The 17054-nt window shown below is 41.7% G+C and overlaps 1 pseudogene; it reads right to left on the bottom strand.

Moving 5' to 3' along the window:
• Positions 1–842: 842 nt before the first annotated feature.
• Positions 843–15077, bottom strand: LOC119723476 (annotated as a pseudogene).
• Positions 15078–17054: the final 1977 nt, after the last annotated feature.

A 17054-nucleotide genomic window follows, 5' to 3' on the forward strand; every position in this document is an offset into this window, starting at 1 on the left:
TTTGTCAAAAAGCTAGATTTTTATCTACAAATTTTACTCCCAAAGATTTCAAATGTTTTCCAAAGCGCTTTCTAAATTTCTGTTAAAAGAGTCCCGTAGTTTCCGTGACAATGGCCAGATTGTGGTTTCTCTCTTAAAAAGAATGTCTTGTAAGTATTCATACTTGTAGTGAAGGAACCCACTCTTTGTGGGTCAGCACTTGGCAGTACCCAAGTTCAGTTTGATGAGCACATTAATATCCCACCTCGCAACAAGGGCGGATCCAGGGGGGGCCAAAGGGGGCCATGCCCCCCCCCCCCCAAAAAAACCCCGAAAACAATTGTTTTTTTGTTTTTATGTGACGTCGCAATAAAGGCAGGCAATGAGTACACCACCATCTTTTCCTCAAAAAACATTGGCTAAAGTGGTCAGAAATTGCCTCAGATCGCACCACAGAGCATCGAGAATCCAACAAAATTTCGGGGCCCTTAAGCGGGCCCCGAACCCCACGCCGTAATTTTTTGACCCACTTTTTGGGAGACAATTTTTTTTTTGGCCCCCTCCCCAAAAAAGATTGTGTTCTGGATCCGCCCTTGCCTCGCAATAATAGATTCCAAGATAGATTGTGATACACAATGCTGCATGGATGCTTAAGACTTTAAAATTGCTACGAAAATTCGAAAGACAGTTTTCTGTGTATACATAATACATGTAGTATGTTTTCCTTGAGAAAGATATCTCTGTTTAGCTCAGCAGCATTTTCTGATCTATACAGTGTCTCCACCAAGTAATATTTTACCCACAGTATTTTATTCAATGCAGTATCTGCTAAGCAGTATTTTCTGCTCGTTTTTTTCCCGGGGGGGGGGGGGGAGGGGAGCTCAGTAGCATTATACAGCTCCATGTAATAGAAATACACTGAAACACCGCTATAACGAACCGCTATATATAACGGACATTTGGCTATAACGAACACCACTGGCGCCCGAAATATTAAATTCGTTAAAATTCAGTGCTCAATCAATATAACGAACGACCACTATTACGAACACTTTTTTATGGACCCCATCGTGTTCGTTAACGTGGCGTTTACAACTTGGGACTGTGGTCAGGGCTTTTCATTTCAGTAAGCCTACAGACATATTTTCAGTCACTTTAGTTGAGTTTGATGATTCCAAAGTACGTAGACTCCGGTCTCATCTCCACTTCCTTCATCGGGTATACCGAGGCGATGCCCACTTTGTCCCCCTCGCTGAGCATGGCCACCCCGCTAGCGCTGCACGGCCCAAACTTGGCCGCGGAGGAGGCCCGTGCGCCGATACACTTCAAGAACGTCTTGCCGTTGATGTTGGTGTGGGCTCCGTAGAAAGCACTGCTGTCGTAGAAAAGGACCTGTTGTTGAGAGGAAAAAGAGGAAGATATGAATATGAAGCCAAATCTGTATATACATGTAGTGGCTTAATGTACTTGAAAGTTGGTATGTACAATGTACCTCACTACCTCCAAATAAATAATGCAGCGGCTGCAGAGACAAGCCGCAGCAGGAAGAGAAACTCCTTGATTTACCGATGCGATTAAAATTATAACTACGTCAAACTTACACTGCTGTAGATGAAGTACTGCCCTCTCTCGGTCACCGTCACGTTGCCGTCAGACTCCAAAGCAAAACCGCCGGAATTAGTCGAGATCGTCCAATCACGTAGTAGGCCTTGGAAACCTTTTTCAAAAGGGAAAAAATGGCGGCAAGTTTTTTTTATGGCATTTGTGAGCAGTCGTGGGCCTGGTGACATGATATGCAGACCCAAGGTCTTGTGAGTTGTAAGTTACGGGTTCGATTCCAGCCAGTAATTCTGAGGCTCATTGTGTCCTTGGGCAAGACACATTGCCGGCCCTGACTACTTTTCCCCATCCAGGAGCAAACGGGTCAAAGTGTGTGGCCCGAAATGACGGCTGTGGTTCAAGTATTGAGCAAATTGAGATTCCCTGTAAAATGTAATTATGAGTTTGGTGGGCAAGGTTAATAATGCTTTTGTACCCGAGTACCGGAGCACCATGTATTACAAATTAAAAAGCACTTCGGTGATTTAATTAACATTCTATATGGCTTGACCTTTATACTGGTAGGACTTTTAGTGGTAGGCATCATCCTTATACCCGTAATACTGAACTGATGGGATGTGTCAAAACAGCCAAAAATATTCCAGACAATATAACATGGGCTTCCACTTAGGCATCCACTTACAGGGCACCTAGAGAATATTTATTAATTGGCCCTGGAAAGAGCCAAACCATAACGGTCCGGTTTCTTCCAAAGGGAGCCGGTCGTCATTACAGACAGCGAGCACTCGCCGGGGCAGATAGGCACCATTTCTCCCGATCGCAGGTGTGCTTTCACCCTGCTCGTGCCATTGGGACGGTGTCAAAAGCAATCAGTCCCTTTTTTGAGGCGAGAAAGTATTGATGTACCCAGGGTTGAAAATAAAACCTGAACTTGTACATTAGTGCTTTCCTTTCCTACCCCCCCCCCCACCCGGGGGGGGGGGGCGGGGGCGTTGCTGTGGGTGCTTAAATTACAGTGAAGTGATGCGACTTGGCTAAAATGTAAGTTGTTCTGAACTTGACCCTTGGTTTATTCATTATTTTTACCTATCTGCGGAGAGCGTGTTTAGCGCACATGTGACATGAATTTTACAAAAAGGCCAACAGACCATGTATATATGCCCTATAATTAGACGACAGAGAAAGGTAGACTGGAGACCTGTCATCATGATATGCAGACGAGACCCTCAAGAGCTTTGGAATTTGGAGCTTACTTTTCGGCTTGACGATGCAACCTTCCCAGAATTCGGACTGGGGTAAGTATGTGAACTCGCGGAATGCATGGAGTGCCGATATCGTGCGCATGTGGGAATGTATATTGACCAAGTTCAAAGGTCGTAAGGACAGCAACGCACTTGCCGTTCACAGACTGTATATGTAAGTCAGTGGCAGATATTGAGTCTGTGTAAAGGGGAAGATGACAACCCACTAGCCCTATAGGGTATGTTGCCACGCCCCATACACACACACCATAGACCTACCTCTGATAATTGATGAAGTACTTACCAAGCCGGCGCACCCCTGACACCTGATCAGACGGTATACCTTGCAGGTGGATGGCCCTAGCGAACACCACATGACGATTGATCTGAAAACCACATCGGAGATGTTAAAATAGCATTCAACATTTCCAGTTCCGTAAAGTTGCCAACTCGGAAGGCTAAAATAACTATATTGTCAATTCAAGGTTCCAGTCATGTGATAAAATGATCAAGTTTTTCCAAGTATACCGGTAAAAAAAAATTATCTCGTCGAAGTACATGAAGTCGTGTTCATGAAACATACCATTAGAGTTATAGGCACGCATCATTTCTGAGAGAAAAACATTCAGGGTATTCTGATAGAACCGGAAATTAAAATTCTGACAACTGACGACTCTTTCCTGTAGGCAAACAGGAATCAATTTAAAACGAATCTCACTTCATGGTTTTTGCACAAATCTCATTAGGTGTCTTACCTGAACGGAGTCCAAGCCTTCTACCGTACCTACAAAGATACAGAATTCGTTTTCGAAACAATTATCAATTAATACAAGTTGGTTTGATTTTCTTTTCACGTAATTGATTCGTTGAATAGTACGATTCATGAAGACTTTATGCATTTTTCCAGGATTGACCAAAACCATTCTTTCCACTATTTCACCGTCATCAGATTGTGAATCCTCGCGTTCACGGCATGTAGATCGAAGCTCAAAATCTTCCTGATTTCTCTTGTGTTCTTTAACCCACAATAATCAAGCCCCACATAAATATTTTCAAGCCACGCCCCTTGATTTTACTCAATCATATCCATAACCCTCCATACCTTATCAATGTGCTTCGGCATTATTGAGAGAAAAAAAGTGGGTCGATGCCTTTAAATCACTCAAACTTGTCTACTACAATGCAACTGATTTCTCACATTCCACCTGCGCATTATCTTGATGAAACAGCAGTGACATTTACAAAGTAACACCGTGCACGACACTGTACACGTTAGCCCACACTTTGTGCTTGCAAATGTATGTGGGTGCTTAGCCTCCAGTTACATGTGCCAGATCTATTTCACAAAGAATCCGGGGCTTCGTTTGAATTACGGGAGGGAGATGCGTCGTCATGGTAACGACAGACAGGAAGTCACATTCACGCGCACGAGAGAACTTGTAAATGAAGCCGGGAACGTGAGGACAATTAGGTGGATTCGAGGAAGTAGCACAAACGGACGGTGGGATTCGGTAGCTTGGGGAGGAATAAGAACAGTGGGGTGAGTCTGTGTGAGTGGGGCTACATTATGATAAGGGGTAGGTGATCGTTGTACGTCAACCTGCAACCATTTTGATGAGTTTGGACTTTGCTTTGAATTGCCGTCATAAAAAGCAGTTATGTCTATTTATATCCTTCGGTTTTAAAAGGATTTGAATCTGCGTGTTTTTTTTTATGTATTACATGTAGATGGACAGGCACACCACAAAGCCAAGTAGTATATCGGCGCTGTAGAATTAGTTCTACACTCATCGTAAATACAATTAGGCCATCAGCCTCGGTCCAAAATGTTGGCCACCGGTATCAAATGAGGGGAATAATCGTCATAGCGATTTTGGCAAGGTATACACCTCCAGAGTTGGAAAATATGTGATAGCATTGCAGCGGTATAGCAGCTTTTTGGGTGTTATCACCCTTTTTTCCCCCAAAATGTCCATCAAAATGCTTGTTACCACTCTCGGCATCGTCTCTGGCTTCGGTTGATGGGAATCTCAGGAGCCAAACTGATAGATCACATCTATCTGGTTTGGTTTTTCAGAGTCATATACTTAAGTGATTATTCTTGTGCAAGAGATGTGGTTAAAGCGAGACCGTGATTTCGGAAATCCCAAATGATGCCATACTGTTTCTTCGACACCGAAGTAAGACATAGTTACCTGTCGGTCCCCTCGGGCCGGGCGGGCCTGCCACCCCGGGCTCCCCTTGATCTCCCTTCAGACCTCGACTTCCTTGGGGACCTTGAAAATAAATTACAATAATATCACACACAAAATGTAATGTAAGTATACATGGATTTCTGTAAGGATAAGTTGAGCACACTGTGAGGCAAACTGAATTCAATTTAAAATTCGCGAAAAAAATCTACAAAAACTGTAAAAACGTCGATACCTCGATCGTGCCTGTCCAGTTTTGTTGTGAATTTCGAGATAAATCCTAATTACACAAAGGGTTCTTTTTAAAAAAGTCCCTGAAAAACTGGAGTGTTACATTAACTCCACTTGAATTTATGGAACAGTTCAATCTTGCAGTGAATCATGCCGTGACTTATAATTCTGCAGTCATTCTAATGAAAATGTATGCACTGGAGTGAGCCTTGAACCACGGAAATCATTATCACTGGGTCCAGTACTTCGCATTGGACAATTTGGTGTGATGACTGTCGACGTTTCGGTCAGCGATGCCGGACCGTCTTCAGACTCACCTTGTTCTCCGGGCAGACCGATGTCACCGCGTTCACCTTTCTGTCCCGACGTGCCCGTCCTGCCGTCCAGCCCGGGAATCCCCTGTAGACCCCGGTGACCGTCTTTACCTTTCACGGTAACAAAGCTAATTGTTACTCACTTGATTTTGGTAATAAATACCGGGTACCGTTTCTTCAACAGATGTTTCACAAAATATTACCTTTCAAAAAATCACAATATCCCCTTGCTTAATTTCAAACATGCCTGTTCAACCTACACAGCGCCGGTTACATGTCGGTTCAACAGACTTGTAACCGGCGATTAATTTGAAACGATACCTGAAAAATTTAAATTTGCGAAAGGGTTAAAATGGGCCCGGTCCCAGCCTAATTCGACATTTTTCTTAGTTACAAAAGCCTCCCCTTTGGGGGGGGGGGAAGAACCAGTATTTATAGTCCCTTTAGGTTTTCTACATATTGACGATTGTAACTCCACAGGTGTGGTATAGATGACGTAATGATGATGTCATACCTGGTCGTCCGTCGCGTCCGGATCTTCCTCTCTCCCCGCGCGGCCCGGGTCACCCTTGGGCCCTGGGTGGGAGAAAAACAAATGTAGGTTAATATGTTATTCAATGTGAGCTCATAATTACTCGCGATGTTCGTATTTTATGAGTAACTTACCTGGAGGACAGTCACAATCGGCACCGTCGAATGCTAACAGATGCCGGGAAGGCATTGCCTATTGAAAGAGAAACAAAATAATTCAGTTATTATTCCATTTTGAAGTTGTAACTTCCAAAATTCACCCCTCTCTATCCAATATATACAGATATAATTATGCATGCATGAAATTGCCACATTAAACAAAAACCAAGACAACTATAACCGTACCACCGAAATTGAATGAAAACACCTTTAAAATGATTAGTGTAAAAATCTTATGAAATGTATGGGGTTTTGTCCACTGAAAATGAATTACCCACAATTTGAGTACAATTTAACACATTTGGGGAAGATTTTTCACAAAAATGGAGGAATACGATTATGTTGACCAACGTTACGTACGTCGGCTCAAGGGGGGGGGGGGGTATCTGTCAAGGGGTTATATAGCAGACACGCGCTACTTGTTTCTGCATGATTTTACTATTTTTTTTACATATATATCGGCGGCACAGGGCCGGGTTAGACCGCCTAAATAGCTCTCCCTGCCCGCTGCGCTGATCCGCCACTGACACGGGCCAAGACGTTGGAAAACACCTGCCCAGGTGTAACTAGGGGCCCGTGAAGCCGGCCAAATTACTAGTTATAGTCGCGTAACATTTTGTGGGGTATAAGGACCCAATTCAATTGACTGTCTTCTGAAGTCTCGGTCAATGGACAAGGACATCATCTATGTAGAGTCGTTTACACTTAGATATCACTGACAGCCAACATACAAACACAATCCCGGCCAAAACGGTTGGGACACTTCCTGGGCCTGCCACGGTCACCCACTGCCCCGCTCCCCCGGTCAATGTTGTTCTCTCCAGCTGATGGAGCACACACCGCGCAATGAGAGACAACATTGAACGGGGGCCGGGGGCCAGGCCCAGCAAGATTTGGCCAAGATTGTAGCTTCTATACAACGGCAGAATGATACATGCCCGTTACTTTAATTATGCCTTCTCTTTACCGACGACAGATCACCTTTAATGCAAATCCCTTGTGATCCACCGTTTACTTTTGCCGTCCGGTCAGTGTTGGCACGTGTATCCTTGTAACTAAAATATTCATCAAATTAATGGACGCAGCCGGGCGAGATATTTTATCTTCCTCCCGGTTAAGGCGGGAGCTTTAATCAGATTGCACAGGCGTGACCCTGAAGGGAAGTAGCCCGTGTGATTCAGCAAGTGTTTTAACTTGCTGCAAAATTATTACAATTTTATTACGTCCGTGTTTCGATTTCGGATTTGTTGTTCTTGCATGAAATTACTGCATGGAACGTCTTTCAGAAGACAATATTGCTTTAGTTTGAGCAAGATATTTTGCAAGGATATAACGATCTGAGGCTGACCATTGTCTTATCGAAATTCAGGTTTTTATACAGTGTGTCGATTCATATTTATCTTAATGATTTGTGTGCATAATACTTTAAGCACTGTGCATATTTTTGTGGTTATTAAAATATGTATCATGCATACGAATGCACCATAAGATAATATGAGAAGAGTATGGGGAATACATTTGTTATTGCAAGGTATGCGCATGCCTAAGTAATTAAAAGTATTATACTCTTACCATGACGAAGTGAATGTATAATCCCGATTTCTGTATAGTTCTTAAGAACTGACTCAAACCTACGGAAACCATCGCTTATACGCTTTTGCAGACTCCATCCATGTCAAAAACACTGACAGGAAAGGTAATTATTATTCTGACTGATTTTCAATTACACCAGAGTGACCCTGAATGTCTGGGCAAAGTTGACTGCGTTCAAGTTATCTCGACGACAGTTTTTTTTCAAGGTGTATGCTATGGCCCCCGTACATGTAATTAAATGTAGTTCAGCCAGGTCGAGTCATTCAACCGCCCCACCAGGGGTACATAACCTCCGAGTTAATGCCAGCGCTTTGCTTAAAATTCATCAAGAGTAAGACTCAGCTTTGGTTGATTTCCCAGACGGATAAAACCGGCTGCACAATAATCCCTTGGAAGAAAATTTGCAAACAAAAAGTCTTGGCTCGTGGCTTTCCCGGGAGAAACTCCCTGGCTAATCTCAAGCCACAATAAGAGCCGAGATTGCAGTCACCAGCGGGCAACGAAAATACCCTCCCCGATTTGCGTCCCGAAGCATTCGGCGCGTTTCTCGCTCGCACAACTCGCGACCGGAGAAAACTCTCTCTTTTTTTGACAAAGTCAAAAGGCCTACGGCTGTTTGATCGCAGCTTTAAAAGGGTTATGCAAAAAGAGTGAGGACATTGAACAGTTGCAAGCCGGTTTTGTTCGGTTTCAGACCAGACGATTACAGCCTTAATCACGTGTTAATTGTGGCCATTGGCTAGCCACCTGTAATAAAAACAACGCCTCGGGAAGCCTAGCTGAAAGTTCAAAGTTTTCTCCAAAGTTGGTTGGATGACAATACTACATTTCTCCAACCTCTTTTTTCAGCTACAGTTACCCAGCTTTTCTATCCCTTACCAAAACTGCCCTGCAGTGTGTTTACCAAAAAATGATGCGCGGTACGAGAACTTAGGTTGTAAAAATATAATTCTCCCGTCGTGTTGTTTTGTAATGGTTCTATAGTTGTAGCCATGCCTTTATGTAATATTTCACTCACAACTATACCCCCGTGGTATATTTACCAAAATATAGTGCAAGCTGTCAAAAGAATAGCTGTCAAAATGTAGATCGCTGGTGTTTTTCTTTCTTTACGTTTTTTTTTTGGTCACAAACCGCAAAATTAGGGAAACTACTCATAAGTATACCGCAGGGGTTGGCCCGGAGTCTATTTACCAAATATGATGCTACTTAGAACACCGACTTGTCAAAATATTATTATTATTTGACCGGTGACGAGGGAACTATAGACGTGCTCGTTATAAGTGGCGTGAATCATAGATCGTCCAGGACTATTTTCGTGGCGTGCCTTTTTGGAATTGCAGTACGCTTATAGGCACTGCTACGGACTATATACAAGAACCATATGCAGGATCGAGACAACCAATCAAATATCAATTAATGTGAAATTATGTTTTTCTAGATAACCATGCAATAAGAAATAAAAATAAGCTTAATTGGAATAGGCTATGCTGAGTTAATTTAATATGACACTCGAACCCAGAAAGGAAAACATGCATTGGTGTCATAATATAGAATCACCACTATGCAAATTGATGGTACCTGGTTCCGTTCCATGACAAAAATAATGTTTTTTTCTGTAAATCAGCACTTCATAGGAAAACAGTGTAACTGTAAAGACCATTCAGTCGTGACATAGTCTTGTTGTAGTAATGACCATACTACAAACACTTACAACTATAACATACTTTGAGGGTGGATAGTCCAAAAATATTCACCGAAATCAGAGAATATACGAGTGCGCGCCATATGGCCGCAAAAAGCACGCGAACTCGCGTGGATGGCGTGTAAATGTCCTGCCATAACGAGTGTTTTTTATGCAGAGGTCACGGCAGCATATTCGAAGCCCTCTTGATGTTGATGGAGATATGCATCAAGTTTAATCCAAACTACTTCATCTGTCAGGTGATACCATGATGACAAGCTGGAGAGGACTAGACTCGCTTCAAGTCCCTCTTGGTGCTGAGTCCACTCCTACTGCGCCAGGGATACAAGAACTTATACAACGTACTTCACTCGTCCATTCAACTTTAAACCATATTCCACAATTTCATTGGTTGAAAGATTTCTTTAAAGATCATGGGTTCGAGTTTATACCTACAAGCATAATGGTTGCCGCAAATTTCTCTGTGCAAAAAAAAAAGTTGGGAATATGACGCAACGAATTCTGGGTAGCTTGGTGACATCATCGAAGTACGCAAGTTTCGTGCGCATGCGTCGTGCAGTGTTGACCTCGGGTCACCCATAATATCTATCCAATCAGAGATAAATTGAGGTCAGGCTGCACTCTTGGATAGCGAGCTGGGTATACCAGCGAAGTTTGAGTCCAGCCAGTATGGTCGCGGTATGTTTGTCCTTCCATGGAAAAGCCCATACATGTACATTTTGTATACCTGTTTCTCTCCATTGTAAATTGTACGCAAATGCAACAGCAGATCGAGACTGTCATTGTGATTGAAGGTAGCCGTTTGCGTTGGAAACGGCAGTATATCGAGCTGTATACTTCCCCAGGGAGATGTAATGGCTTTGAGAAAATGCTTTATAGACTCGACCTTCTAAAGATGTAGCATTTTTTGAGCGATAATAATGGCGTTATATTTGCCAACATTATTATTTAATAATGTATGCCTATAAATCGCAACTCAGTGATATACTGAGGCTTGCAAATGTCAAATTTATATACCTGTAATATGCAGTCTGATGGGGTAAATTGAAGATATATATAATGAAGATGACGAGAAAGCTGTTCGGAAGGAATTCATGTACATTTTACTACACGGAATCCTAACTACGTTTAGGCCTATAGGCCTGCATCAATTCATTCCCTCAAATCTCCAATTCTTTCAACGACCACCCCTTCACAATGATTGATCGCTTCATCTGAAATCCATCGAACTTTAATCCCGTCAACTCAACTGCACATTTCCCATACGTCTGTAATAATCACTTTTCCAATTCCGATTTCCAATTTTACATCCAAAATGTGAACGAAATGTTAAGAAAATGGACGGTCTTGTGAAGGGGTTAGGACGCGCGCGCTCCCATATGAATCCCTCTGCGATATTAAATTTTACCGGCGAAAATATTTTATGAAACATCGTATCTTCTTTCGATTTTTTTTCTCAAACCGAGATCGACCCTCACTTGGCCTCTCCAACTTCACCGGTGTTTACCTCCGATTCTGTCATCCCTCTGTGATTACTCCGTTCATTTTCTGTTTATCATCACCCCGATTTTTTTCCCCCAAAGTATAGACCCGCTGTGTGTATAAGCCGCATCGATTTTCAAAATTAAAAACGAGGTGTATATATCCAGACGTGAAACTTGATATGGCGTGTGGAGGGATTGGACGTGTTATCCGTCCGTGTGTGTAGGTCTACCAAATATATCTCGACAGTTTTGAGGGTCATGTCGACTGAGCGAAAAACTAGAAAGATGTGGAAACTATTGCGTGTGTTACATTACAGGACAAACATGACTCAGATGTTTAAATATGACTCTCCTAGATTCTTTCGCATCATGAAAACTAATGTACCTTTACACAAAATGTGCAGAAAAGGGAGATGAATCGATGCGATACACAAAAAGCGCGGTAATGTTCACTCCGGAAATTAGACCCACATTTTTGCAACTGAATGTATAGCGAGTGATTCACGCCACAGCATTATGCAGCTACCGCAGATGGCTTGTAAGGTCATCTTCTGATTAAAATTGATGTCATACAATGAATGTATAGTATTGTACCAAAAAACCTCATAATTCAATCAAAGGTCAGGGTTCCATTGGTAATACAGCGAAACCACGGTAACATTTACAAATATACATTTTACTACACAGAAGCCGAGGTACACACTAACGCGTGTACAACATTGTTGTTAATACATCATGTACCCACGTATATCAGTTTCGATAAGATTAATAAAAAATGTAAAAAAAAAAATGGCCTCCGGTTTCCATGGCAATTTGTGCCATAATGGCCTCACCGTTATTGGCACTTATTAGTTGCCGACGTCGCTTTCAATAATGGATGGGCTACTGTCAACCCGCGTTTCAAGAGCCATTTGGTAATATGAAACTCATTATGAATAAATCAGACTGAATTAGCGTGCTGTCTGCCGAGCACCGGCGCGTAGAATTAGGCCCACGGGCGCATCTTGGGTAGAATTTGTGTGTCTTGAATTATGTCTACAAACATCCTAATTCCAAACATTACATGTCATCCACAGATTTACCTTTTTTTTTGGTATTTTGCTGTAATTTTGTTCACGGGTATTTGTTTTGTTTTAAGACACTTGCAGTATAGAATGTGGTAGGATTATTAATCACAAAAACATGCGAAATTATCATTATTCTTATATTATTATTAAGGCGAGAGGCTACGAACGCCTGTTCTAACTGGTGCTCCAAGTTTTGTTATGGAAATCGAACGTTGAGATTTAGAATGGATCTTGTTCTGATTTACATAACTTGTTGATTGTTTTTATATAAAACATTCATCAATAAATCAAATTACCGGCCCCTGTACACCAATCTGCTATTTTCTACTAACGATCAGATTATAAAATATGCATTTAGGCCCTACAACTAGCAATTTAGTAGTGTTTCTTTTTTATCTACTTCAATGAAAAAAAATATATAAATGTAACGGGATTCGACATGATGTGTCTCAAGGCCATTTTGTCACTGCTTAGTTTTGATGTGTAGTAGAAACAGCTTTTCATATCTATACATTTACTCAGCTTTAATTTCCTGCGTTGAAGGTTTGTACATAAAAAGCCTATTACTCAAAATATTCATCCGGCGACTTCTGATATTGTTTTTGGTTGGTTGATCATAAATTATATTCTGTCGAGTATGTGTTTTAGCAAAATTTCTAGCAGAGGCAATTGAAACTCCCACGTTAAAAAAAGTAAATGAAATTAATAACTGGAGTTTTCCAGACATCCAATAATTCAATTAAAACATATCGCCTCAATTCCTGCATGCTGGAAGTAATTTGCCGTGACCCATAAAAAAAAATCGGCACGAGACCCGCAGCGTGTTGAGGGTATAATGCTACTTTCCATTCCCCGTTGTGCCGGCTATTTTCCCCCATCCATTGGCTGTGTCCACACGGTAAAATCTCCGGGGAAAATCATCGATCAAGTCTCGAGCTTTAATCGTTCGCTTACTCAAACATTTTATCCACGTTCCTGTATAATCACATCTTGAAGAGGGGCAAATCACGGTAGATACACTTTGGTCAGCGGCTATGCATATAATCGCATTAACGGTTTTAAGCCGCTGGGTACGAAGATGCCTCGTCTTAAAAAAAACAAGAAGATCCGTTTTGTTAGTCAACATGTGACTTGGGAATCAAACAGTTTTCTTACGTTTCTCCACCTGGAAATATCAAACCGTGTGCATTTTTTTTCAAGCTGATGACACAATGCACATATAATTGTGTAGTGCATACAGCATACTCAATTTGTACCGACCTTTGCTATTCTTTTGCGACAATTCATGTATTTTTTTGTTTACTTGTTTACAACAGGCCAGATAATATCGGAGAAATACCGTACTTAGGGAATAAATGTACTTGAATCATTTCCAAATTGGAATTGTTTTTTTTTTCTTCATTTAGATCAACGAAGTTTAAAACGTGATTTTTAACAGCAAAACAAGAAATGAAACGTATAAAACCTGATTATTTTCGCATTATGTGAATGTGCCCATACACGGTCAACATCCCATTGAATAAAGGCCTACATGGGGAAACAAGTTGGCAAATAAATAACCTGAAAATTGGCGTTTAAAGATGATTGATACCACCGATCAGCCAAACCCGGGTGATGTTGAAAAGAGCTATATTTAGATCCAATATTCATAGAGCAAAAGTGCTGTTTTTTAAGCAATGTTAGCATTTTTTCGCCCGCGCAAAATGTCAATTGAAAATACAAGTGGAGGCCTTTTAAATGTCACATTTCAAGTGCCGAATTTCAAGTGTCAATTAAAATTGAATTAATCATTTTCCACATCGTAAACATGTTATTGGTATTTCGAAAACACAACCTGTGCGAGTTTGAATGCTTATTACTTACTGGAGTGGAAAATAAAATTTGCCTTCGATATAGACATTACTGAAGGAAAAGCAAGATAGTTTAAAAACATTAAATGAGCTCATTATAAGCCAGGATTTTTTTTAAAAATGAGATGAAAACGTGAAGTATCGTAAGTCGATCAATCCTTTTCTTAATAGTTATAAGCTTTAACATAAAATTTAATTACAATTTTCTTGACAATCACAACCTCATTGACTTTAGTCAGCAGATTTGGTCATTCTTCGTTGCCTTCAAATGCTGTGACCGACATTTGTCGACACGTGTCGATATATGTCAATATTTGTCGATATGTGTCGATAATCGGCTGTCAAGTTAGATTCAAGCGCTCATCACGATCAAAATATCTTGCACCCGCGTTTCTCGGTTTTGAGGTTTCACGTTGCTCTTAGTTGAGTTAAGACAAGTATAAGTTAGTTAACTGTGACATTTTAATAAATGGGGCTGTCTCTAAAGCTTAGCAAAACGCTTAAGGCAATGTAAGTTGTTTCCAATTTCTGTTCCAATTGAAACAAAATAAAACCTGTACTTCGTTAACAGATATAAGAGAAACAGCTTAGGCCTACCTCTATTTCTGGTAGGTAAGTATCATCCAAACGGGAGAGCTGCTTCACTCTGTCGTCAAGATCCTCTATTTCCTTCTCCTGCCATGCTAACCTCTTCTCCAGTTCTCTCATACGGAGCACGGAGATGCCCCCGACCAGGCAGACGAACAGGGTCAGGAACAGAGTGAGGTAGGCCGTCAGGTTGCACTGGGGCCGCCTCCATTTCGTGGAGTCGTGGTACGAGTGTTTCAATGTGTTGGCGATACCGGCTTTGGGGTCGGTCTCCCGGAGTTCGTGCGGGGTCTCCATGTAGCTACCGACCCGTGGTGTCTTGCCGCCGTTCTCCATAACTCGCCGGTCCGGAAGATGGTCCGCTCCGCTGCTCATACTCTCAAGGCACTGCCGGTGGGGACCAAGCCAAATCCTTCCCTGTCACCTCTCTCTTTATGCTCGGTAAACCCTTGAAGACAAGAGGCAAACAAAAAAGTACTCCTCGAGTCACCGAACACACACGTATACACAAAACCAACCCAAACTCTATAGCTCTCAGATACTCAAAAAACAACTACCGAACTAACCCATCCAGCCCGCGTCGTTCCACCAATGCATCTGAATCATAACAACAAAAAACTCCCAAGGTTGTGTAGGCCTACCTTTTCTAACGTCTCTCACAGTGGCGCGCTCCCGTCAATACTCACACACTCGTATTCATCATGCTCGGCAAATAAACTCTCCACATTTTTTCAGAGCTTTACAGCCCCTCTTGTTCATTACAGTACACGCACCGCTTCGGACCAACTCGAGTGGAAAATCTCGCCGACGGAGGCAAGGGAAAAAACGCAGAAAGAGAAGAGAACTTATCCCCTCAACCGGTGCTGGCAAACGGTTGGCGAGGGCTGAGGGGGTTGTAAGGGCTCTTGTGAGCGTAACTCCCCTACGGGGTTTGCACGGTGCTGGCTGTAAAGTACCGGAATGAGCTGATATGAGCGATTTGGCAACGCGTCTACTCATAACATCCAAGGCAATGATTTCAGAACGGATGTCAGCCGCAAGGAAAAGACCTCTCGTTTATTTATAAAGCAAGGACTGGAAAAAATGTTTTCATAATAAATAGGACATTGAGCGAATGAGCGCCGGGTGGGACTGTACGCTGAATATATGATATTTTTCCGGGTAATATTTCAGATTACAGCAATTTGGAATAACTTAAAACATGTCCGATAAACTAAGGTTGTCGTCTAAGCGTGACAACATGGATGATGTCAACCGAAGTTTTCCACTTTCATTTAATAGCCTTTTGTGTGAAAGTACCTACGAGTTTGCAAGGAAAGTTCAACAGCATAGGCCTAATAGCCTGACGCTCAAAAATTAAAGTGTGCAACGTCTGAGAAGCTTCGCATTAGTATTGCAATAATCGCAAAACACTAATAATCGTAGCAGTCAACAATAATTATGTTTATGCCCAACCATCATATAATGACCATTACAGTGGTAAGTGAGCTTAAGTGAAGTATCGGGTAATTTAACACACCGTAACCATTAGTCTAGCAGGACAGACCAGGCACTATATTACTTTAATTAGCAATTAAATTAATAGCACGCCTATTATTATGAACTCCCTGCATGACGATGGGTGGCGCTGTTCATGCGACATTATGGTTGCACACCGGTAAATAGACTTAAACCCATCCGCCGAGCTCATGAATAAAAGTTAACCCTCAAAATATTCTATTTTAGAGAGTTCTGAGAGCCATACAATTGGGGAATTGAAGAGATATGGCAATGAACCTCTGGCCCGGACTTGGGGCTTCCAATTCTGAACATTTTGGTTGCAATTAGGCTCGAAAGTAGCGCTCTATACATGTTGTGGAGAGATCGTTTTTCAAGATAACTACTTCCGCTTTGGGAAAAATAGGGGTCGTCTTCTTTTGGTGAGAATTTCTGGAAAAGTCAATGGTCAACCCAGTGAACCCACCACAAAAGGAAAAGAAAATGAAAGATGACGTGTTGATCATCATTTTTCTGTGCATCTTATACATACCTGTGAGACTTCCGAGTATTTTTAAAAAGAATTTTGAAGTATGGGCATTTTGGCCCTTTTATCATCCCTTTTATCATCCTTTACTATAAGTTGCATTGTTTTTAACAATAATGCCTACTGCATGGCCACGCACGTGACGTGACTTAGAGACATTTGCTTTATTGGCACTTGGCGCTTCAAGTGCATCCATAATAGGCTATAAAGACAAAATTACTGCTGTGCAAATTGCTTGCATGCATCAGGCTTATTTTTATTACCCTTTTAAGGACTAAAATATGAAGGCAATTTAACAGCGTCAACACCGGTGAGTTCGCTCATAAACACCACTGGAATTGCAGGATACAGAAGTCCGAGTTGTCAGTGCAGGAGTTCTGAATTTGTTGGTATGTTTTGTACGGACGAAAATTTTGTTGTTACTGCTGTTTTTGGCCAATAGGCCTTCAATTTTGACGTATCAAACTAGAATTCCTTTTGACTTAAAGGTTGTGGTTGAGTGTTAAAAGAATGCATTCGTCGAGATCATTATTTCTT

Source organism: Patiria miniata, unplaced genomic scaffold, assembly GCF_015706575.1.
Source record: "Patiria miniata isolate m_02_andy unplaced genomic scaffold, ASM1570657v1 HiC_scaffold_17, whole genome shotgun sequence".
Lineage (NCBI taxonomy): Eukaryota > Metazoa > Echinodermata > Asteroidea > Valvatida > Asterinidae > Patiria > Patiria miniata.